At 35.0% G+C, this 24,495-nt stretch overlaps 1 long non-coding RNA gene across 1 annotated transcript in view; it reads right to left on the minus strand.

Annotated features, from left to right (window-relative positions):
• LOC309657770 overlaps positions 1 to 12,070 on the minus strand; it is a 28,517-nt gene extending 16,447 nt beyond the window's left edge. Inside the window, exon 1 of the long non-coding RNA XR_014261887.1 lies at positions 11,903 to 12,070. This is a non-coding gene — a long non-coding RNA (uncharacterized lncRNA). The remainder of the gene's footprint in view (positions 1 to 11,902) is intronic.
• Positions 12,071 to 24,495: the final 12,425 nt, after the last annotated feature.

The raw sequence follows: 24,495 nt of genomic DNA on the forward strand, positions 1-24,495 counted from the left end.
TGACCTATGCTGTGTTTGCTTATTCTTTAGTTGAACACACTATAAAGAATTACAGGTATACTAGTGATTGTAATTTATAGTTGCAAACAAAGGTAAATAAATAAATGTTAGACTGAAAAAGAAAGGTGGATCTGTCGACAGATCCGTATTTATCATTAATGGCAGTAACAGATTTCCTTCGTGATGGTGGCAGAAAAAAGAAATGAAGAAATGAGGACGTGCCCTTGTGCTGCTTCTTGTAAGCAGCCCTAGTGTCTGGGAAAATCTTGTTACATTTTAAAGGCTGACCTCACAGAATTTCTGTTCTCAGAAAGTCTTCTAGACTGTTTTTAATGTTGCTCTGAGTTCTTCTTGAGATGACACAGTTACTTCACTGTTCTCTGACTGTTACAGTTTCATGATGCTATCTTCCTTTTGACTTTTCTGTGAAATAGAAAATAAAAAAGATATATATATATACACACATACACATTACTTTTGAATATGTCTGTCTGCTAAAAAGGGCTTTCTCCTTATGTGATAAACTTTCCACCCCACCACTACAACTTTTGGCAGAATATTTACCCCCAGTTCTTATAGATGTCCTATCGCCTTTCCTCAAACTTGTTTGCAAAGAACTTAAGATACAGTGTTTTATTTCCTTATGATTGAGATTACACAAGCCTTCTGGCTAATTCCATACTTCCAAAACAAGACATAATGAATCTTCCTCACTTGTCTGTTGGGGTCAAACAAGTTTAGAATGAACCTTGGAGACTTAAAAGATTATGAAGAAAAGTCACTGGATATGTGAATAAAATAATGTAATAATAAAAATGATGTCAATATCCAGAGTAAGAAACGTTCTTTTTCTCCAAACCTCCTTCTACCCACCCTGGTCCCTGCCACTTCCTCTTTATCCTGATCACAGGATGTAGACAGAGGGGCAGTGTTACCCTTAGGCACAATGTGGCTTAGAGAGGCTGCAGTATTACTCTTTTTTCCTGAACCTTGACCTTGGCTCAGCTGTGCAGATTTCTAAATTCTGTGTCTTAGCATGAGCAAGAGAAGTAGGCTGTGCCTCCGGTTATCCTCACAGGGTGGATGCAACGACATCGTGTCAGCTTTGCTCTTTGGCTGACTCTAACCTGTGGGCATCAGAGTGAAACTAAGTTCCTGCTGGTCTTTTTCCTCCAAAGCAAACGGGAAACTTCTCTCTCTAATTGCCCATGACAGTGTCTTAGTTCAGTTTCTTGCATGCACTTTTACAATCTGCTTTCCTCTTTCTCCCTGGATCTATAAGCCATTTTTCATCCTGCTATCATTCATTCTACTAGGTGAATCACAAGCTCATTAGTGCAATGAGAAAGGTCTATTTTAATTTGGCACTGACTGACTTTTTGGTACAGTACCTACCAACAACCCAGGCTTTTATGACAGATTTACAAACACCGTATATACCTCTTTTTCTCCTCATTCTTATGTTTCCTTATGTCTGTAATATATTTCCTCAATTTGTCCTTTCAGTGAACCCTTGATTACTTTCAAGATTCAGGTTAGTTATTACTGGCTCTGCACATCCTTCCCCAAATTCTGTATTTCTGTCTCAGGTGAATTTAGGTGATCTTCTGACTCCACACAAATGTAAACCAAAATATAATTATAGCATTTAGCACATTCTATTGTAAATGTTTCTCTACTACCGCAATATTCATTTTACTATGAGCAATACAAAAGAATATCTTAAAAAAATCTTTATATCCACAAAGTTATACTTGTGCTTACAACACTGGGGCTACTAAGTAAATATTCTTTGAGTTCACAGATGATAGCATATCAGTTGAACCAAGAATTTGATTGTCTTGCGTATCAGTTAATTTTGCTGCAAGAACAGTAGAGCACACAAATCTTATTAATAGCTTACCACAGCAGAATTTATTTTTCATTCACGTAGTGTTTGGGTGACTATCAGTCAGCTTTGGCTGCTGTAGCTCCACTGAGCTCTGTCAGCCTGTGACCACTCTACTTCACATGTTTTCCCATTTTCCCATTCTAGAACCTAGGTTAAAGGGCAGTTTCTACTTGGAACATGCTCCTCTTGTGGCAGAGCAAGATTACTGGTAGAAAAACAGATGCATTTTAAAGTTTCAGTTCATATGTGGCATATGGTCACTTTGGCCCACATTCTGTTACCTTAAATGACTTGACCAATGAGTAATGAGTTGAGGATGTAACTCCTCCCACAGGAGGAGCAGTAAGTAACAGGACAATAGATAGGGATACATACACACACACACACACACACACACACATATATTTTTAAACATATATACACACATGCTATCTAATATTAAGGAAGTGAGAGTAAATAATGAGAAATAATAATGACAAACATAGTTTGTACTCTTGGTCACGAATACTCACTTTGCTTCTTATACACAAAATAGACTGCCATTCTCTCCAAGGAGCTCTCAACATTTTCATCCATTACAGCATCGACTCAATACCAGAATTTCATGATATATTCTACTGTATTTAGTATCTCTTGACTCAGAGACTTATGAGCTAAAACAGTGAGTGTCCATCATGGCCATAGAGGACACATAGCCACAAAGAACATATAATGATGGAACAGAGACAATAAACCTCAGTAAACCCCCTGACTTGGTAATGGGGAAAATGGAAGTACACATCGGTCACTGGCCTATAGCAATTCTGAAATCCTACTGTGCAAACATAACAGGCACTTTTCATCCTGAGAGTAGCGTCCTATTTCAACTCCTCTCTTGTATTGCTTTCCAGTGCACTGATCTCCCTGAATTTTTCTTTGAGTCTTTGGAGGTCTTTTTTTTTCCAAATTCCTCCTTGGACCCACTTGAAGAATAATCTGAGAATGTATCTTCCTTGATGGCTGACCAGTTTTCTCAGTCTGATTCTATCTAGATACTTTTAAAAATGACTGAAAAAGTAATAATCTTAGCCTTGTTTTTTAATATAATTGGTTGATCTTTTGGCAGTTTTGTTGCAGTAACACCCAAATGTCTAGGCACCAAAATCTGTGTTTAAGTTAGATTTGATGTAGTAATGAAAAATCAGTGACTTAAAATAATAGACATTTACTTATCTGTAGATTGTAATTTGTTGATTTTAATATATCTTGTCAGCTATTGGCTTTAGCTGTTGAAGCTTTGCTCAGCTCTGCTTTTTTTTTTTTTTTTTAATTTTTATTGGGGTGTAGTTGATTTACAATGTTGTGTTAGTTTCAGGTGTACAGCAAAGTGAATCAGTTATACATATACATATAGCCACTCTTTTTTTTTTTTTAAGATTCTTTTCCCATATAGGCCATTACAGAGTATTGAGTAGAGTTCCCAGTGCTATACAGCATATTCTTATTAGTTAATAACTATTTTATATATATTAGTGTGTATGTGTCAGTCCCAGTCTCTCAATTTATCCCTCTCCTCCTTATCTCCTGGTAACCATAAGTTTGTTTTCTACATCCGTGACTCTACTTCTGTTTTGTAAATAAGTTCATTTGTACCCATTTTTTTTTAGATTCCACACATAAGTGATATCATATGATATTTGTCTTTCTGTGTCTGACTTACTTCACTCAGTATGACAATCTCTAGGTCCATCCATGTTGCTGTAAATGGCATTATTTTGTTCTTTTTTATGGCTGAGTAATATTCCATGGTATATATGTACCACATCTTCTTTATCCATTCCTCTGTTGATGGACATTTAGGTTGCTTCCATGTCTTGGCTATTGTAAGTAGTGCTGCAATGAACATTGGGGTGCATGTATCTTTTTGAATTATGGTTTTCTCCGGGTATATGCCCAGGAGTGGGATTCAGCTCTGCTTTATCATCTTCATTTTATAATCTATTTGAAAGGAGCAATAAATAAGAGTTATTTATTTCCATGGTAGAGGGAAAAGAGCAGGACAGATGGTAGCAGTAGGTGATGTCTCTTAATGGCTTCTACATTGAACTGGCACAGTGTCACTTCTGCTAACATTCTACTGGCCAAAATAAGTCATATGATGAAGCCCAACATCAGTGGGTGGAGAAGCGCATGCCTTACATGAGGTACTGTAAGGCAATGAGCAGGAATGTGTAATGCTCTTCTATAAAGGAGAAAGGGATAGTGGAAGTCAGTAAGACAATCCACCCTACTGTATAGTCTATACAGACTTTAAGATATGGAGGCATAACCCAAGTTTCAGTTGGCCTGAAAGTACTATAATAGAATAGTTTTGAAAAGCAGCAGTAATTCATCATTCATTTCTCAACTTTCTAGTTTGTAGTAAATGTTTATTGGACAATTACTTAGTGTAAGCCATTTCATTTGGTTTTAGTTACACAGACTTAAATAGACATCACGGAAATAATGTAATTTCACATAGCGGGTATACAGGAAGTAGGTAACAAGAAGTTTTGATACAGTGTTATAACTGCTATGAAGGGCTAAGTATATGCTATTCTAGAAGCATGTGGAAAGTGCCTAGACCCACATATGTGCAAAAACTTGATCTGCACTTGGGGGAGTCATGACACGTACCTAGAGTAGACTGGGAGTAGATAAGTCTGAAAGGCAAAAAAACTATAAGAAGCATTTTGGAGGATCCGTTGACAGGAGCTTTGGCACTGAATCTTAATATTGTCTCTGAGACCAACTGTGTATAATATTTGGATTTAGGCCAACTTTTAATTTCTTCAATTTGGATTTTACTGTAAATATGTTCCTCCTTTGTCATTTCAAAATAATAGAAAGTTTTTTATGCCAACCACTGACTTAGGAAAATCAAGATGCTGATGTATGCTTAATGATGGCAACAATTTAAATTTAATATTGGACTAAGAATATGAGGGAAAATGTCAAAAATAACAGATATGAAAAATTTTAAGTTCTACATGGCATCAATTAATTGTTCAACTCATTCCAGAAAAAAAATAATATTTGGTTTTGTGATATTAACGTATTTTCTACCAATACTCTACATTATAAATATTCAGGATACTTATCAATTCATATGTGAGTTGATATAAATCATTTTTGCACGTGGATTGATGACAACTGGATAGTACATTCACTTAAGTACCTTGAAATAAAGAGATAAATAGTAAAAAGCATTAAAATAAATTTCTGGTGCATCAAATATACAATGTACACTGTATATACAATGCACAGTGCACATAGTGTATTTTTGTGTATTGATGTATACAAGTAAATGAGCTGTGAGATGTCTACAGGGTACACAGTGACTACTCTGGAAGTAACCATGGAGTGCTTGAAGACCTCTGATATAAGAACCCAGGAAGGGCTTCCCTGGTGGTGCAGTGGTTGAGAATCCACCTGCCAATGCAGGGGACACAGGTTCGAGCCCTGGTCTGGGAAGATCCCACATGCCGCGGAGCAACTGGGTCCGTGAGCCACAACTACTGAGCCTGCACATCTGGAGCCTATGCTCCGCAACAAGAGAGGCCACGATAGTGAGAGGCCCGCGCACCGCGATGAAGAGTGGCCCTCGCTTGCTGCAACTAGAGTAAGCCCTCACACAGAAACGAAGACCCAACACAGCCAAAAATAAATAAATTAATTAATTAATTAAAAAAAAAAAGAACCCGGGAAACAGCTCCCCAGCTAATTAGGTTTGTGGATGCATATGAGTAGCAAACTGTCTGGGCCTCAATTTCCTTTAGTCTAGTCTAACTTAGGATTTCTTTAGTCCTTTTATTATCTAACATCCTGTCATACAAATATTGGAAAATGGAGGCATAGAGATGTTCATTTATTTTCCCAATTAGGTATGGAGCAGACAGAAACATTGCAACTATTTCTTGACAATTATTTACAAGGAAGAACACCTTTATGTTCATCTTTTAGGCACTTGGGTTTTCTCCACTGTCCTTGAATTGTAAGGAAGGGTAAAAGAGAAGAATTTCTGTGTATCTATTTTATTCTATTCTTTACTTAATATGCTTCTATTTTATCACCTTTTCCCTTTTGCCTTCTCAGAGCAATTCAGCCTACTCTTCTTAATATCACCTTCATTTGGAGTCCCCTCCTGTAGTATCACTCATGATTACAGTCCTTTTCATTGTCCTTCACTGAGCTTTTTGTATTTCTGTTAGGTTTATCTAGAGACAAGGTAACCAAAACTGAAAACTTTATTGAAGGTGAAACTGACTTGATACATGTACCTTGTATACATGCAATGAGATTTATATTTTGATTCATATTATCACCTTTATAAAGACATTAGGATACTGTGAAATGCTATCAAATGCTAAACATATGATCAGACATTTTTTAAGTGATAGAAATTAATTTAAAAATTTTAAGAATATAGTACCACTTTTCAGAAAAGATAACTTTCCCCCTTGAGCCAGAATTTTTCCATGAGCAAATATTTATCTGCAATATCGTCATCTATAATATTTCAATGCAATTAATATTTGTTGAGCATTTACTATGTTCAAAACACCTATGAGTGTTGCAGATGAAAACAATTAGAGTAGGAAAACCTCTGCTATTAATGATGTACACTTTAACAGAGCAAGTAAGATACCTGAACAAGTTTATCTAGGATACTTTAAGGGATATAGTCACAAAGTACTATGGAGAAGATGCAGGAGATGTAAGCAGGAACATACCCCTAGTGCATGAGAAACTTAAAGTTTCACTGTCATACTGCCACAGGTCATATAGATTCAGTCCTACAAACCTGGAACCTGTAAGTAAATATTAGCATCCACCATTACTTATCATATAAACAGCAAGTAAAGAAACGATCACTGTAAAATATAGGTACTTCAGATCTTATTTCTGTATCTGATAATGATATCTGAGCTGATATTCACACCTTTCCTTCTTCCACTAACCTTCAGAGTTCCCTTATCCGCTGTTATCAGCTAGGTTGGAAGATTACACAAATTTTGACTCCCACAGGATCCGTCGCTTAGTGGTCTCACATATATTGGTTTGTATAGATGGCTTCTGCCAATCACTTCCTCATAAAACTCATGGTTGCCCTCTTCATGATGGCAGGGATCCAGCTTCACCAAGAAGCTGACTGGTAACCCAGAACATGGTGTCCTATCTGGGGTCTAGCTTTGGGCTTTGCTGTTGGCAGAATGGACAATCAGAAGATTTAGTAGCTAGATCTGCTTTGGTGAAGGAAAGTTCACTACATTAAAACTTCGTAGGCTCCGTCACAGAAATTTTGTAGACCCACTGAGTAAATATCAAGTTGACTAGGAATAGAAGTTGACATGCAGGAGACATATCTTCTTATACATTGTCTTCTATCATTCTTTGCTATGAATGTCCCATGTAGGGCATTAATGTATGATGCAGAAATCTTCACATTCTGTACCCTTTCTGATAGACTCATCGATACACCTCTCCATCAGGCTTCCTTGTCATCAGTCTTCCAGTTTCATCCTTTCTAAGTTTCTGACCATTTGACCAATGCATTAGCTACTGCCTATGAATTAATTTATAACTCAGGGTATTTCAGTATTTACACAAAATGGAAAATTATGCGTGTTGCCAAAGTTATTCCAGTTGGAAAGATGTTTTTTTTCACCATTGTCTTTTGGGATGTCTCCAAGGGAGGCTTTAGAGCAATGATTACTATTACCAGCTATGGCCAGCATGTCATAATCATCTGTAAACTAGATCTGTACTTTTTCCTCTTCTTTAATTTGGTGATATTTTACTCTCCATTATATGAAACTTGTGAGTCGAGAGAGAATTGGTGAGGCAGGAAAAATATATACCATGGGAATCTGAGACAACTTTAAGGCAAATAATATGTGCTTGGGCCAGAACTAATACATACCAATTCCAGTTAAGAAGAGTATGCTATTATATGTAGAAATTTATGATTTAATGGATCAGACAACACCAACTTAACAAAAGGAAGTTTGGATTACATGGACACTTGGTGTCCCAAGATCAGATATTTAGTCTCTAACAGGACCCAGACTGCCTTTAAGGTAGAGAATAATCATCAGAATTCTCTTGTTCCTCTTACCAGAGGCTCCTTGCAGTATACCAATCAGACAAAAATACCTCAAAAATAATGGGATCTCTTGAGTCATAAAGGTTCAAATGACAGAGAAGCGTGAGTGTCAGCCTTGTGCTACTAAAAATACTTCTTATATCTGGACACCATTCAAAACTGGCAGTCTTTTGAGTTATTCACTAATGGATTGAGCAGCACACTCGGATGTGACATGTGTTGCTTCGAAAATCAGGTTTCCCACAAGCATTGTGCAAGGAGCAGCAAACTGTTTCTCAACTTAGAGGAGGGAGCTCAACACACATCATACCAAAGGATCCCAAGAAAGAATTGGCAGGCCTCTCAACATTTTTGGAGTTTAACTCCCACCCTTGGACCTGCATGCATTTGACTAATGCATCTGCGGTTTTTGCTGTTTTCTGTATTTCAGATACAGTTGGCATAATTTGATTAATGTGATGGGCTGGGTGTTATTCTATGTGAAACCAAGACAGTCAAGTCTTTCTAGACTATTGTGTACCAGAGAGCAAATCTGCACTGCTCTCCCTGTTCCTGGCTATCTTTACTCATTAGGCTAGAAAAAAGTCCTAGGTTAATTGCTGCCTACCATGCGATAGGAACTGGCTTGATTTCAAGTAGGATACCACATACAGACCAGTAGCTGCCATTGGCATCAGTATTCTGTAATGGCATCAATCTAGTTTCTCCGGTATAAATCTGGCTTCTTTCTGCATCAGTCAAACATGTGAGTAAAGGGAATGTGTTATAATCACAACTCAAATGATTATAATCACAACTTCAAGACACTGATGGTAATATTTGTCCCCATAATTCCCCCAGGATATGTTATTGTCTTTTATTTGGTTCTGTCCAGTGAGTGAGTTGTTGAGTATTTCCACCAGCTTCCTCTTGCCTTTTCCCACTGTAATAGTGCTTAGTGTCCTAGTTAGGAAAATATGTGGGGATTAACAATTGGAGGCAAGTGCTAGAATGGTGAGTCAATTCTTTCTATACATTCTGGTACCAGGTACTGACTTAGGATGGTTCAACTTACGATTTTTTTGGCCTTACAATATTTTTTTTACTTTTTGACGATGCAAAAATGATACGAATTCTGTAGAAACCATACTTCAAATTTTGAATTTTCAAATTTTCTCAGGCTAGGGATATGCAGTACAATACTCTCTGGTGATACTGGGCAGTGGCAGTGAGCCAAAGCTCCCAGTCAGTCTCAAAATCATGGGGGTAGACAACCAATACACTTTCAACCATTCTGTACCCATAGGACCATTCAATTTTTCACTTTCGGTACAATATTCAATAAAGCACATGAGATATTCAATACTATTATAAAACAGGCTTTGTGTTAGATAAATTTGTCCAACCATGGGCTAATGGAAGTGTTCTGAGCATGTTTAAGTAGGCTAGGCTTAGCTGTGATATTTGGTAGGTTAGGTGTATTAAATGTCTTTGACTTGCGATATTTTCGATTTACGATGGGTTTATTGGGACATAATCCCATCATAAATAGAGGAAGATCTGTATATATTGATATATAGAAAGGGCTTGGGTTTTCATCTCATTCTGTTGGATTTCCACAGATTAGCAGAAATTTAGACCGAGTATTCAAAAACTCTCAGAAGGTTTGTGTATATTTCCTTCTTCAGCACATAGTAACTAGAAAATGGCTATAGAGTCTTTCTTACAGTGTATACTCAAAATCTTTCTCCAAGATTACAACGTCACACTGCAGGGTCATTTCTCAGAGGAAGTTGTCCTCAATCAAGGGGATATAGGTTTGAAAACTGACTTAGGTCTAGGAACTGGGTAAGAGATTGTGAATACCCTCTATGGTGTCTTGAATTAGATTTACCTTCACTCTTTTCCTGCCTATATAGCTGTAGAAAGCCCTTAATAGGGATACCACAATCAATTAAATACTTGCACAGATTCCTGTGAATCTCAACATTCATTATCACTCTGTCCCTGTGGCTTATAATGGTGATAGTGTCCACTTTTCTCAGAGGAAGACCATGACCTGATGAGGCAGAACCACCAAGAACCTGCAGCAGGATAGCAGAGTTGACTGCAAGCTTCAATCTGCCACAGTTTGGGTCCATTGAAGCCACACTTTGCTCCAGGCTAATGTCGGCTAGTGGGTGAGCTCTGCAGTGGAATTAGATCCAGGCCAATGCTGTCTAACATGGGGCTCCTGTAACCCGCAATTTTGCTGAGGGGCTCCATGTCAGCCTGGCTGATACTTTCTCATGGCTGCACTAGGGTTTGTTATGGATACAATAGTGTACCCTCTCAAATTTATGTTGAAGGCCAAACCTCCAATATGACTATATTGAGAGTGAGAAAGCCTTTAAGGAGGTAATGACTTATGACCTTAAAAATGAGGTCATAAGTGTAAAGCCCTAATCCAATATGACCAGTGTCTGTATAAGAAGAAGAGACAGCACAGAGTACTGTGTACACACAGAGAAAAGGTCTGATGAGGATGCAGTGAGAAGGTGGCCAGGAAGCAAGGCTTCAGGAAAAACCAAACCTGCCAAAATGTTGATCTTGGACTTCCGACCTCCAGAACTATGATAAAATTAATTTCTGTTATTTAAATCCCCAGTCTGTGACATTTTGTTATGGTAGCCCTGGAAGACTAATACCAGGGTCTGAAGCTCTTCCTACCCAATCATTCCTTCCCTCTTCTCTCCTTTCACTGGCATCAGACCTGCCTACTTCTGCTCCATATTTAGAAAGGTATTTGGCATATAAGAAGTATAAGCTCACATTATATATATCATCAAACTACGGATATAGCATTTATGTGGATCTTAGAAATTTGGGCACAAATTGAACTTGTGATCTATTAAAAATTAAATACTTAGCATCTTTAGGACTTGCTTCCTTTTGTCAATGTAAGAAATGAATTAGATAAATTATACTATTAATACCATCTCCAAAATTTCCTTTTTCTCTGACACCTATTGCACTTTCTAAAATAGAGGAATTATTTTTCTGTACCAGAGTCTTATAGTAGAAAAGAACTTAAGTCCAACTCCCTCATATATCAGATGAGAAAACCAAGACATTGGAAAAAATACATTACTTGTCCAAGAATACAAACATGTTAGTTGTATAGTTAGAGCTGGAACCCATTTGTTAGCTTGAAGAATTAAATTTTTTTTTACATCTTTATTGGAGTATAATTGCTCTACAATGTTGTGTTAGTTTCTGCTGTATAACAAAGTGAATCAGCTATATGTATACATATATCCGCATATCCCCTCCCTCTTGCGCCTCCCTCCCACCCTCCCTATCCCACCCCTCTAGGTGGACAGACACAAAGCACCAAGCTGAGCTCCCTGTGCTATGCAGCTGCTTCCCACTAGCTATCTATTTTACATTTGGTAGTGTGTATATGTCAATGCTAGTCTCTCACTTTGTCCCAGCTTCCCCTTCTAACTCTTCACAGACCCTATCTTAAGTCGGTTGTGGAACCTCATTCCCTCAAAAGACTGAAGGTGCAAGATCCTCCCAGCTGTGCAAAATAGTTTAGGAGGGGCTTATATGAATGAGAATGTCTTTGGGGTGAATTTGAAGACCTAATGTGTCTTAAATTGCCTGGTTTCCACAGAAGGCTGCAGTATGTCAAGTGCATTATATGAATGTGGTTACATTGGTATCTGAAATTTACACTGCAACGTGACCAATCTCTGTTGCCACTGAATTAGGATTTATATTAGTGACTAGTTTTTTTTTTATTTATTTATTTATTTATTTATTTATTTATTTATGGCTGTGTTGGGTCTTCGTTTCTGTGCGAGGGCTTTCTCTAGTTGCGGCGAGCGGGGGCCACTCTTCATCGCGGTGCGCGGGCCTCTCACTGTCGCGGCCTCTCCCGTTGAGGGGCACAGGCTCCAGACGCGCAGGCTCAGTAGTTGTGGCTCACGGGCCTAGTTGCTCCGCGGCATGTGGGATCCTCCCAGACCAGGGCTCGAACCCGTGTCCCCTGCATTGGCAGGCAGATTCTCAATCACTGCGCCACCAGGGAAGCCCTAGTGACTAGTTTTTGTTTCTTTTTGATCTCGAAACTACTTGAAATGAAATAACTGGGAAATTATGCTTCTAAACTTTTCTTTGGAAACTAATAATCATATAATTGGTAGGAAATTGGAAAACTCATCAGAGGTTGGATAGACCTATGGATATTAAAGAGCTAAAAAGTTCTGATAGACAAATGTAATATAACTTCATGGAAACATTTCTGAGTGTGATGTTAACAGCTAGAACATAAGTGTAATGTACTTTTTCAGCATGAAATAAAATAGAAAAAACTAAATAGGACAGATTGGGAATTCAAATCAGTGGTTTAATTTTGGTTTCAGGAATTTTTGTCATTTTGAGGAAAAAAGAATTTTGGCTCTCCAAAATAAACCTTCTTCAAAAATATTTTTGGTCCTCTACCTTTATTTATTTTCTTCTCTTTGGTGCATTACTTATTTATTATACAATTTATAACTTAGGTATTTAAGAAATGCTAGCGACTATTTCAATTGCATAATGACCTAGTGAATCTTGTTCAATGTGAGTTATTTAGGAAAAATATAAAATTGGAATTTTATTTTTTGTTTCATCAAAGGAAGGAAATATTATTTAAAACTTTTTGTTGATATTCTTTAAATAACATATCCTCTGTGTTTTAATATCTTGTGTTCATATTTTACCTTTTTCGAAGATACAATAATGCATAGGGTGATGGAGACTGAGAAATTTAAACTAAAGTTGTACGAATAAATTCCAAATGAAGGACAAAGGGAAATTAAGATGAAATATTATTTTAAATATCTATTTTGCACTGGGAAGATGTTATAATGTAGTTTCCTGGCCAAAAAAAAAAGAAGACCAGAGACCAAATGGAGAATAGAGAGCCATAAGAAATACATAAAAGCAAAACACAGAGGACTATAATTAGAATTATTACTTGGGTTTCTCAAAAAGAAGTGGAAAAGTGCAGAGGTTGTGACTGCAATTGAAGGAAATGAAGGTTTTACTTAGCTTTTAAAAATAACTGTTTGATAATTGCATAGCTTTCTTTCTAGGCTGTGTTAAGTACTTGACTTCCTAAAGAGTGAAGAGTAGTAATTACTGTGAAATCTAGTTGGATTAATGATAGAATTTCTTCACTCTTTTTTAAAATTATTCTACTTATTGTGTATTTAGGTTGATGTTTAAACTAACAAGTTCTTGTAAAAAATTTAGAGACTACAAAAATATTACAAAGAAGAATCTGAAAAAAGTTTTATTTCAAAATTACTCCAAATTACTTTTTCTATACATATATGGCTACATATATATTTTACCTAAAATCATATTTATTTTATAAAACATGCTTTTAAAATTTATGTATTTTTAATATTTTCCTAGTGATTTAGTCCTCTAAATTTGATTTTTATTGTTTGTAGTATTTCTAAACTTACAGGTTTAAAATAAGTAAGTAATAATTTCTATGTTAATAGCTTGCATTTTTAGAAATGTTTCAAATACAACTATTAAGAAAAGACTTGTACATAGTTTGTTTTCCAGGTATCTGATATTGTTATAATAAATCCTAAAAGCAGAATTATTTCTGGCTCAAAGTACATTATTAGTTTTATTTTGCAGCTCTTAGAACCTTCTTCAATTAGTTGAAATTTGAAGGCTATAATACAGCTAAGTTCTTAACTACACACACACAGATATACACACATATGTTCTTACTGTACTGCATTTTACCTTTCAATATATAATCCATTGTTTGTATTACTGTTTTTGTGAATGTGTGGGTGAAATTAAGATAAAGAGTGTAGATTTATTTATTAGCTTAATTTTATTTTCTGTGTTTTTCATTCTGATCCTTGGCCAACAACATTACTGTTTGCAGTGATATTCTCATTCATTTTAGTAAACAGGAGAAAGTACATCTTTGTTATTCATCTTGAAAAAATGTTTTGTAGAGTTTGGCATCCATATTAACCCAGTAAGTTCACTTTGTGAATATCTCAATGCTCTAATACTATTAGCATTTGAATTTAATTGATTTATTGGCTTGGCCAAAATGTTTGTTTGGGTTTTTCCAAAACGTGTTATGGAAAAAACTATCTTATAGTTTTACAGATAAATTTGGAATGGTATAATAGTTGTATATTATTAAATGTTATATCTACTTTAGCTTTTTATTATTTAGGTGAATTTTGTGCTTTTCGTAGGTACTTCATTTTTAAAGCTTATTCCTAACTACTCATTTTCATTTTTGTGTTGTTGTTTCTATGAATAAGGTATTTTCTCCTTATTTTCATAAATTAATCATTGTTTGTATATAGATAACATTGATTTTGCATAAGAAGGTTGTAAATACCAATGCTTCTAAATTATTTGATTTTAATATTTTTAGCTCATTTTCTCACTTTTCCAGATAGCTACCTTATTGCATATAATTGTATTTTCTCCTTTCTTCAAATATTGATAATCATTATATCTTTTTCATGTATTTGCATTGACCAGAGCTTCTCAAATAATCTCCAAAAAATGACAATGAAAGATGATGAGAATGATCTTTATTACTGACATTTATGCAACTATTTCTGTTTTATTTTAAAAATTAGATCTGTTGAAATGAGAGAGTTTTAAGAATGTATTATTTGCCTCTTATTTTTAAATTAATAGTATCAGGAATGTATGGAGAACATCAAGTACTAAGCCAAACCTGTGACTAGGTTACTCTCTTCCTTGTACAATTTAGTAGGTGTGATAGGAAGAATTCTAAAGTGGCTCCCAAGATTTTCCACCCTCTGGTGTCCACACCTTGTTCCCCATTACTGTGGTTATGATGTATGTCACTCTCATGATTAAGATATATTACATGGCACCGTAGACTTTAAGAAAGGGAGATTATTAAGGTGGGCCTGAATGGGTACATTTGAGGGAATGGTGTTTTCAGATAATATTCTCAACTTCTTTAGTCATTTTAAGTCTATGCAAGTTTTTAATTACTCTTGAAACAATTTAGCTAAGTTTACATTATTTTAAATTGTGCTTATTTTATTGGTATTTTGAAAATTCTTTTCTAAGTTGAAGTTTTTATTTACCTTAACATGATTTAAATTAGGCTCATTTTCTATTAATACCAAATCATAAGGGGTTTTTAAAACAATTTCAATGCTCAACTCTTGTAGGAATTTTTTTTTTATTCTTGGGTATCATTGTTTGAATTTTATAAAATTTGTTGTTTGGGGAGTATTTTAAAATGTGGAAAAGCACAGAAATGAAGATGAGACACATGTTCGTACATCCTGGAATTAATACTTGCTAATATTTATTTGGATTTATTTCATTGGTTTTCAATATAAGAAATAATGAAGTACAGATACATTTGAACTCCCTTCTCATCACCTCCATTTCCCTCTCATCATCATGTTCTTGCAGTGAACTCTTCAGTCCAGTACTCTACATTTGCATTCATACATTACATGTATAGTTTACTTTGTGCTTTAAAATTGTTATATCAGTTGTTTTATTCTTCACCCTGTTTTTGTTTTTGTTTTTTTACTAAATAAGTCTTAGAGTTTCAGCTTCATTGATAAATGGCAAGCTTTCTCATTCATATTTGATATCTTCCCTTGTATGCATTGCTGCATTTTGTTTATTAATTTCACTCTGTTAGAATAGTTATGTCATGTCATTGATATTCTGGCATTAGGGACTTGGACATTAGGGCTTTTATGAGTTTCCCTATGTGTATTCCTAGATGCAGAGTGATTGGATTGTAGAACAGGCACATTTAAAATTTTACCAGGTGTTCTAAATTGCCACACAATTTTGATATATCATTTTTCTCCCTCTAGTAATGTGGGTTTACTTCTACCTTCCCACTAAATAATGTACATTTAATATTTTCCAACATTAGTTTTATTACCAATCGGAGAAAACCAAAATCCCATTTTTTTGTTTTAATTTTAATTTTTCTGATTACAGGTGGCATAATCAGTCCTCCTCTTATGCATGTTGCTTATTTCTGTTCCTTTACTGTGAATTACCTATTTACATTATTTCACATTTTTAATTGAACACTTGTCTTTTTTTTTCATTATTCACATTTAGGACTACTTTATATATACAGGTAATGACCCTTTTTTGATTATATACATTATAATGCCCTCTCTCTCATTGTTTGTACTTACGCTTTTTTTCTACCTTTTAAATTGTATTTAAAATACATATTGAAAGTCTTCTCTGGAAAAATATCTATTCAGATCTTCCAGTATGTATTTTAAATACAATTAAAAATTTAGAAAAAATAGAAGATACGCATATGACTAAAAGGCATGTGAATTGGTGGAGTCAGTATGGAAGTTCCTTAAAAAACTGAAAATATAACTACCATATGATTCAGCAATTCTACTCTTGGGTATATATCTGGAAAAAAATGAAAACACTAATTCAAAAAGATACAGGCATCTTAATGTTCATAGCAGTACTATTTACGATAACAAAGATATGAAAGCAACCCAAGTGACCATCAACAGACAAATGGATAAATATGTGGGGTGTATATATATATATATATATATATATATATATATATATAAATGATGGAATGTTACTCAGCTATAAAATAAAGAGAATGAAATTCTCCCCTTTGTAGCAACATGGATGTACCTAGAGAATATTATGTTTAGTGAAATAAATCAGAGAAAGACAAATACTGTATGATATCACTTACATGTAGAATCTAAAAAGTAACACAATTGAATATTGATATATGCAAAATGAAAACAGACTCAGATATAGAAAACAAAGTAGTGGTTACCAATGGGGAGAGGGAAGGGAGGAGGGGCAAATTAGGAGTATGGGATTAAGAGATACAAACTACTATGTGTAAAGGAGATAAGCAACAAGGATGTATTTTGTAGCACAGGGAATTATAGTCACTATCATGTAATAACTTTTAATGGAGTATAATCTGTAAAAATACTGAATCACTATGCTGTACACCTGAAATTAGTATAATATTATAAATCAACTATACTTCAATAAAATAACAAAAATACATATATACATACATACATACTGAATATTGAAGCTCATTTTCTTGTTTTTTCAAGCTGGTCACAAATTTATCCACATTGTTTCTAATCATTATTATAAAAATTAACAAATATAATTTTTCTGTTGAGTTAAAATTTATTTCTTTAAAGTATGTCACTTTATAAAGAAAAATACTCAGAATATATTAGCAAAATATTTTTTTTAATATTACCCTCACTATATGTTATCCTTTAAATTCATATTTGTGGATATATTTCAAAATATATCATGCAGGTTGGATCATTGGAATGATAAAAATCTGTGTTTATCCATTTATTTCTCAAGTAAGAACAATTTGAGGAAAATGTGTTTCTTGAATATTATGCTTTGTGTTTGTTTTCTAAAATGTCTTATTTTTATATAAGTTGAGTCATTTCAAACCACATAATGTAGTGCAATGAAATGTAACAAACATGACAAGAGAGAGACACTTCCTTCTCTGGAAAAAAATATGGATATTCTTCACAGTATTTACTCTGCATACATTTTATTTCAACCAGCTGCTTTTCCAAATCTTCATCTAAACTGATTTTGCAACTAATTGCTTAGTTCTCTTTTTTCCTACCAGGCAATACAAGTGTACTCTTAATGAAAAAGACACTTTTGAAATAAAATATATAAAGTGTTAAATGTTAAAACTCTTTACCACTTATTTTTGAATTAGTGTTTAACTTCCTAGTTTCAGTCTCTAAAACTAGGTACGACTGAAACTGACACAAGAATTGAAATAATGCCATCAATCATTGAATAAATATCCATTTATTTACTTTGTATATTTTTTAAAACACAGATACATTATGGCAGAGGGTAATGGTTTTCAAGATTCAAAGTCAAATGAAAAATATTATCTCCAACCTGACTATGATTTATTTTCCGAAGTGCAGTTTGCTTCTGCGTGTCAAACTAACTATGAAATTCTGTCTTTTGACCAGATTAAGTTGAGTGGGGGGTTGTATGAGTGTGTGTGTGTGTGTGTGTGTGTGTGTGTGTGTGTGTGTGTGTTTGTGTGTGTGTGTGTGTGGTGGGTACCATTAATAGCCTCATTTAACTTCTTCTGCTATTGTTTAAACAATCCTGGTTGTTTCTAAACCTACTGTTTGCGTTTGGATTTACTATAGAAAGAAAACATGCCATTTTCTCCAGAGTTTCTGTCAAATTCTGACATTTTCTTTTCCTTTCCATAAATCTGAAAAACGGTCTGTTTAACACTCCTATTTGTGCCTTCAAAGGACTCTTACACCCATCCTCTATAAAATAATTCACTTCTGTGACTTACAAGTGACTTATTCTGTTAGGAGTGACCAATATTAATTTTTGGCAAACTTTTGTCAAAGTCTTAAGGACTATTATAATATCTCGTAGGGTATTTTATCACACTAATACCGAATAATTGAGTCCTTCTCTTCATGAGTATCTCTTGGTCCAGTATTGCTATTATTTTAATACACTGCCAAATATTATTTAGCAACATTACATTTAGGGTTTTTGTTTACATCTTTATTGGATTATAATTGCTTTAAAATGTTGTGTTAGTTTCTGCTGTACAACAAAGTGAATCAGCTATATGTATACATATATACCCTCCCTCTAGAGCCTCCCTCCCACCCTCCGCATCCTACCCCTCTAGGTGGTCACAAAGCACCGAGCTGATCTCCCTGTGCTATGCAGCTGCTTCCCACTAGCTATCTGTTTTACACATAGTAGTGTATATATGTCAGTGCTACTCTCTCACTTCTTCCCAGCCTCCCTTTCCCCGCCGTGTCCTCAAGTCCATTCTCTACGTATGTGTCTCTATTCCTGCCCTGCCACTAGGTCCATCAGTACCATTTTTCTAGATTCCATATTTATGTGTTAATATACAGTATTGGTTTTTCTCTTTCTGCCTTATTTCACACTGTATGACAGACTCTAGGTCTGTCCACCTTACTACAAATGACTAATTTCATTCCTTTTTATGGCTGAGTTATATTTCACTGTATATATGTGCTACATCTTCTTTATCCATTCATCTGTCGATGGACATTTAGGTTGCTTCCATGTCCTGGCTATTGTAAATAGTGCTGCAATGAACATTGTGGTACATGTATCTTTTTGAATTATGGTTTCCTTAGGGTATATGCCCAGTAGTGGAATTACTGGGTCATATGATAGTTCTATTTTTAGTTTTTTAAGGAACCTCCATACTGTTCTCCATAGTGGCTATATCAATTTACATTCCCACCAACAGTGCAAGAGGGTTCCCTTTTCTCCACACCCTCTCCAGCATTTATTGTTTGTAGATTTTTTGATGATGGCCATTCTGGCCGGTGTGAGGTGATACATCACTGGGGTTTTGATTTGCATTTCTCTAATGATTAGTAATGTCGAGCATCTTTTCTTTTGCCCTTGGCCATCTGTGTGTCTTCTTGGAGAAATGTCTAGTCAGGTCTTCCACCCATTTTTGGATTGGGTTGTTTGTTTTTTTATATTGAGCTGCATGAGCTGCTTGTATATTTTGGAGATTAATCCTTTGTCATTTAGGCTTTGACTCACTAATTACTGGTATAATCGGCATGAATTTTTATTTTTCTCATTTCTGACAGGTTTTAATGTCTATTAATGATGAATACAAACACCCATACACAGTTACACACACACATCAAAAAAAATGTTTTGATTAATACAAACACAAACACAAAATTTTCTAGTCTCTGGAAAATTTTAATGTGATCCAAGTAATTTTCTCCTTAATGGTCTCAGTGAATTTACCTTGCCACTTTATTGCTTGATTGCTCTTTTGTAGTTTTATTATCTATTCCTCTGTACCTGCCATTCTATTTTGCTTACATTTTGTTTCTTTTATGATATATTGACTATATATACTCTATTGATGTAATATTTCTATATGTTTATATATCTGTAATAATATATGTATATTTTATATATTAGTAGATTTTTGGCTTTTTCAATTAAGAAGCTCAGATTTAACAATGTATTGGTTATAATGATTTTCTAGTAATTCATGATTACTTAATTATATCTTTATTATTTACCTTCATTTACTTTTAACATTTTCACTTATTGATTTATTTATTCAACGAATTGGTTCTTTAAAAATTCTTATGCATAGAACCGAAAATTGATTTTTTTGATAAAGCAGATTTTAGTGTTCATTCTAATTAATAATTTAAAAATATATTTCAACCCTTTTTACTTTAAGATACTGTATTAGTTTCCTATAGCTGCTGTAACAAATGACAACAACTTGGCTTAAAGCAACAGAAATTTATTCTCTTACAGTTCTGTTGGGCAAAAGTCTGAAATTATACCACTGTGATGAAATTAAGATGTCAGCAGGGCCATGCTCGCTCCAGAAGCTCTAGGGAAGAATCTGTTCCTTACCTCTTCCAGCTTCTGTTGCCTACAGAATATGTTAGTTTGTAGCTGTAGCAGTCCAGTCTTCAAAGCTAGCATTTCAAATCTCTCTCTGCTCCATCTTCACTTTGTCTTCTCTCTGTGTGTCAGATCTCCCTCTGCTCTCCTCTTATAAGAAGTATACATGTGATGGCAGTTAGAGCCTACCCAGGTAATCCAGGAAAAACTCTATCTCAATATTATTAAATTAATCACATCTGCAAACACGCCCCCCCCCCCTTTAAAAAAAGCAATATAAGGTAACAGTCACAGGTTCCAGGGATTAAGACATGGATATCTTCAGGGGGTTCATTCTCAGCTTACTGTGTATTATTTTCTTTGCATTTATCAGTTTCTTTACGATCTACCTTTTAATTATGGCTTAGTTTCACTGAAGTATCATGCACATGGAATGGAAACAGAAATTCTTTCACTCACGTACTTGTGCCCCTCTTCAGTGTTTATTCTTTTCAACAAGTCCTTACCCAGAGGAACTCAGAACATGTGCTTATTTATTGTATGACTATGAAATCTCTGCTTTTAGAATCTTCTCATTTAATTGTGGCACCTAATTGCTTTATCCAAGTTTTCTCTGCTAATACTGTGGGTTCTTTTGTTAGCTTGCTGAAATTAAGTACATATTTGATATTTTGTTTGTTTTCCTCCTTGGTCTTGGTCTTTAGAACATAAAATAACAGGAAATTTAAAAACAGCATTATACTATATTTTTTGTAGAAATGAAATAGTAACTGAATTATAAAACAAAACAGTCACTATAAAACTATTTATAAGAGCAAAGAATGGAAATACGCATGTTTTAACACAGGAATTGTTTAATAGGCTATGTTAACTCCATATGATAGGTAATTCTATGCTTCAAAAAATACATTTTGTAGAATATTTAATAGCATGGAAAATGGTAACAATATAGTGATGAAGAATAAAGCGAGCTATAAAGGAGCAAGAACACAATGATTTCATTTTAAAAAATAGGTATTTTGAAATACTTTTAGATTTACAAAAGAGTTGAAAAATAGTTGAGAGTTCTATATGCCTTTCCCACAGCTTATACTGCATCTTACATAACCGTGAAACAATTATCAAAACTAACAAATTATCATTTACACATTCTACCAAGTTAGAAAATAAAGAAAATTTTGATTTCACTGTTTTTTTCACACTAATATTCTTTTTATTTTCCTGCATCCAATCCAGGAGACCACTTTGCATTTAGCCATCACGTCTCCTAAGTCTTCTCCAATCCATTATAATTTTTCATGTTTCCTTGTTTGTCACAGCCTTGACACTTTTGAATAGTACTGGGCAAGTATTTTATAGAATGTTTCACAGACTGGGTGTGTCTGACGTTTTCTCATGAGCAGTACGGCTATGGCTGTTTAGCAAGACTACCATAGAAGTAACTGCCCTTCTCATCACATCATATCAGGGGGTAAGATGTCAGTTGGATTTACAGGTGATGCTGACTTTGAACACTTGGGTAGAGTGGTGTCTCCCAGATTTGTGCACTCTGCAGTTACTGTTTTTACCTTTCTATTTATCAAAAGTGACTGACTAATTTTAGCCCATACTCAAGAATGTGGGTTCTCTTGGTGGGACAGGTATCAAAGAATTTGTGAGCAAAGTTAAAGCATCCACAACAATGGACGAATATTTTTAAGAATAAATGTTCAGGGTATACAAATATCCTGTTTTTCCTTAAAGTTTCTCCCACATTCGCATTCATCCACAGATCTTGCCTGCAGCAATGGTCACTGTGGTGTTCTACTGGTGATTTTCAATTTTCCTCATTAGAATTCGGTAAAGAGGAATTTTTTCTTCCCCAATAATCTATTACTGTAATTATTTATTTATATCAGTATGGTCTTATGGATATATTTTATTTGGAAGGCTATAATCCAACACAATTGCTCTTTATATTGTTCCTTGAATTGTGCCAGCCTTGGCCATTGGGAGTTCTGTCCAGTTAGCACTTGCTTCCTTGTGAATATGTCTCACTTTTTTCTTTTTTATCTTTTTTAAGTTGTTTATTTGTATGTCTGTTTATTTGAACGATCTCTTGCTATCTGGTGCTATAATATGCTCCAGATTTATATTTATCTTCCTCCATCCTAGAATCAGCCGTTTATCAGGAAGCCCTGGTTCCTTTTATTGAGAATGGTATTTTAAAACTAAGATCTGGAGAGGGCAGAGTCAAGATGTTGTACTAGGAGGATGTGGAATTCACGTCTCCTCACAACTAAGGCATTTACCAGGCACCGGTGGGGAACCATGGACACCTAAGGGGATGGGAAGAATCACCAGCAACGGGTTTGTGGGGTCTTGGTACCCAGGCTGGAGGTTGGGCCTGAGCTCTGGTGGTGGCAGCTCTGAGTCAAAATTGCTGGACTAACAGAGAACCTCAGACCCCGGGGAGTATCAATCAGAGTGAGGTCTCCCAGAGTTCCTCATCTCAGCACCAAGACCCGGCTCTGTCCAACTGCCTGCAAACTCCAGAGCTGGACATCTCAGGCCAAACAATCAGTAAGACAGGAATGCAGCACCACCCATCGAAAAAAAAAAGAAAAATGAAACGACAAAAATATATGTTACAGACGAAGGAGCAAGGTAAAAACCTACAAGACCACATAAATGAAGATGAAATAGGCAAACTATCTGAAAAAGAATTCAGAGTAATGATAGTAAAGATGATCCAAAATCTTGGAAATAGAATGGAGAAAATACAAGAAACGTTTACCAAGGATCTAGAAGAACTAAAGAGCAAACAAACAATGATGAACAACACAATAAATGAAATTAAAAATACTCTAGAAGGAATCAGTAGCAGAATAACTGAGGCAGAAGAATGGATAAGTGACCTGGAAGATAGAGTGGTGGAAATAACTACCACAGAGCAGAATAAAGAAAAAAGAATGAAAATAATTGAGGACAGTCTCAGAGACCTCTGAGACAACATTAAATGCACCAACATTCAAATTATAGGGGTCGCAGAAGAAGAAGAGGAAAAGAAAGGGTCTGAGAAAATATTTGAAGAGATTATAGTGGAAAACTTCCCTAACATGGGAAAGGAAATAGTCAGTCAAGTCCAGGAAGCAGAGAGAATACCATAAAGGATAAACCCAAAGAAAAACACGCCGAAACACATATTAATCAAACTGTCAAAAATTAAATACAAAGAAAAATATTAACAGCAGCAACGGAAAAGCAACAAATAACATGCAAGGGAATCCCCATAAGGTTAACAGCTGATCTTCCAGCAGAAACTCTGCAAGCCAGAAGGGAGTGACAGCACATATTTAAAGATGAAAGGGAAAAACCTACAACCAAGATTACTCTATCCAGCAAGGATCTCGATGGAGAAGTTAAAACCTTTACAGATAAGCAAAAGTTAAGAGAATTCAGCACCACCAAACCAGCTTTACAACAAATGCTAAAGGAACTTATCTAGGCAGGAAACAAAAGGAAGGAAAAGACAGAGAAAAACAAACCCAAAACAATTAAGAAAACTGTAATAGGAACATACATAACGATAATTACCTTAAATATAAATGGATTAAATGCTCCAACCAAAAGACATAGACTGGCTGAATGTATACAAAAACAAGACCCATATGTATGCTGTCTACAAGAGACCCACTTCAGACCTAGGGACACATACAGACTGAAAGTGAGGGGATGGAAAAAGATAATCCATGCAAATGAAAATCAAAAGAAAGCTGGAGTAGCAATTCTCATATCAGACAAAATAGACTTTAAACTAGAGACTATTACAAGATACAAAGAAGGACACTGCATAATGATCAAGGGATCAATCCAAGAAGAAGATAAAAACAATTGTAAATATTTATGCACCCAACATAGGAGCACCTCAATACATAAGGCAAATGCAAACAGCCATAGAAAGGAAAATCAACAATTACACAATACTAGTAGGGGACTTTAA

The sequence above is a fragment of the Balaenoptera physalus genome, assembly GCF_965194825.1.
Source record: "Balaenoptera physalus genome assembly, chromosome: 3".
Classification (NCBI taxonomy): Eukaryota; Metazoa; Chordata; class Mammalia; order Artiodactyla; family Balaenopteridae; genus Balaenoptera; species Balaenoptera physalus.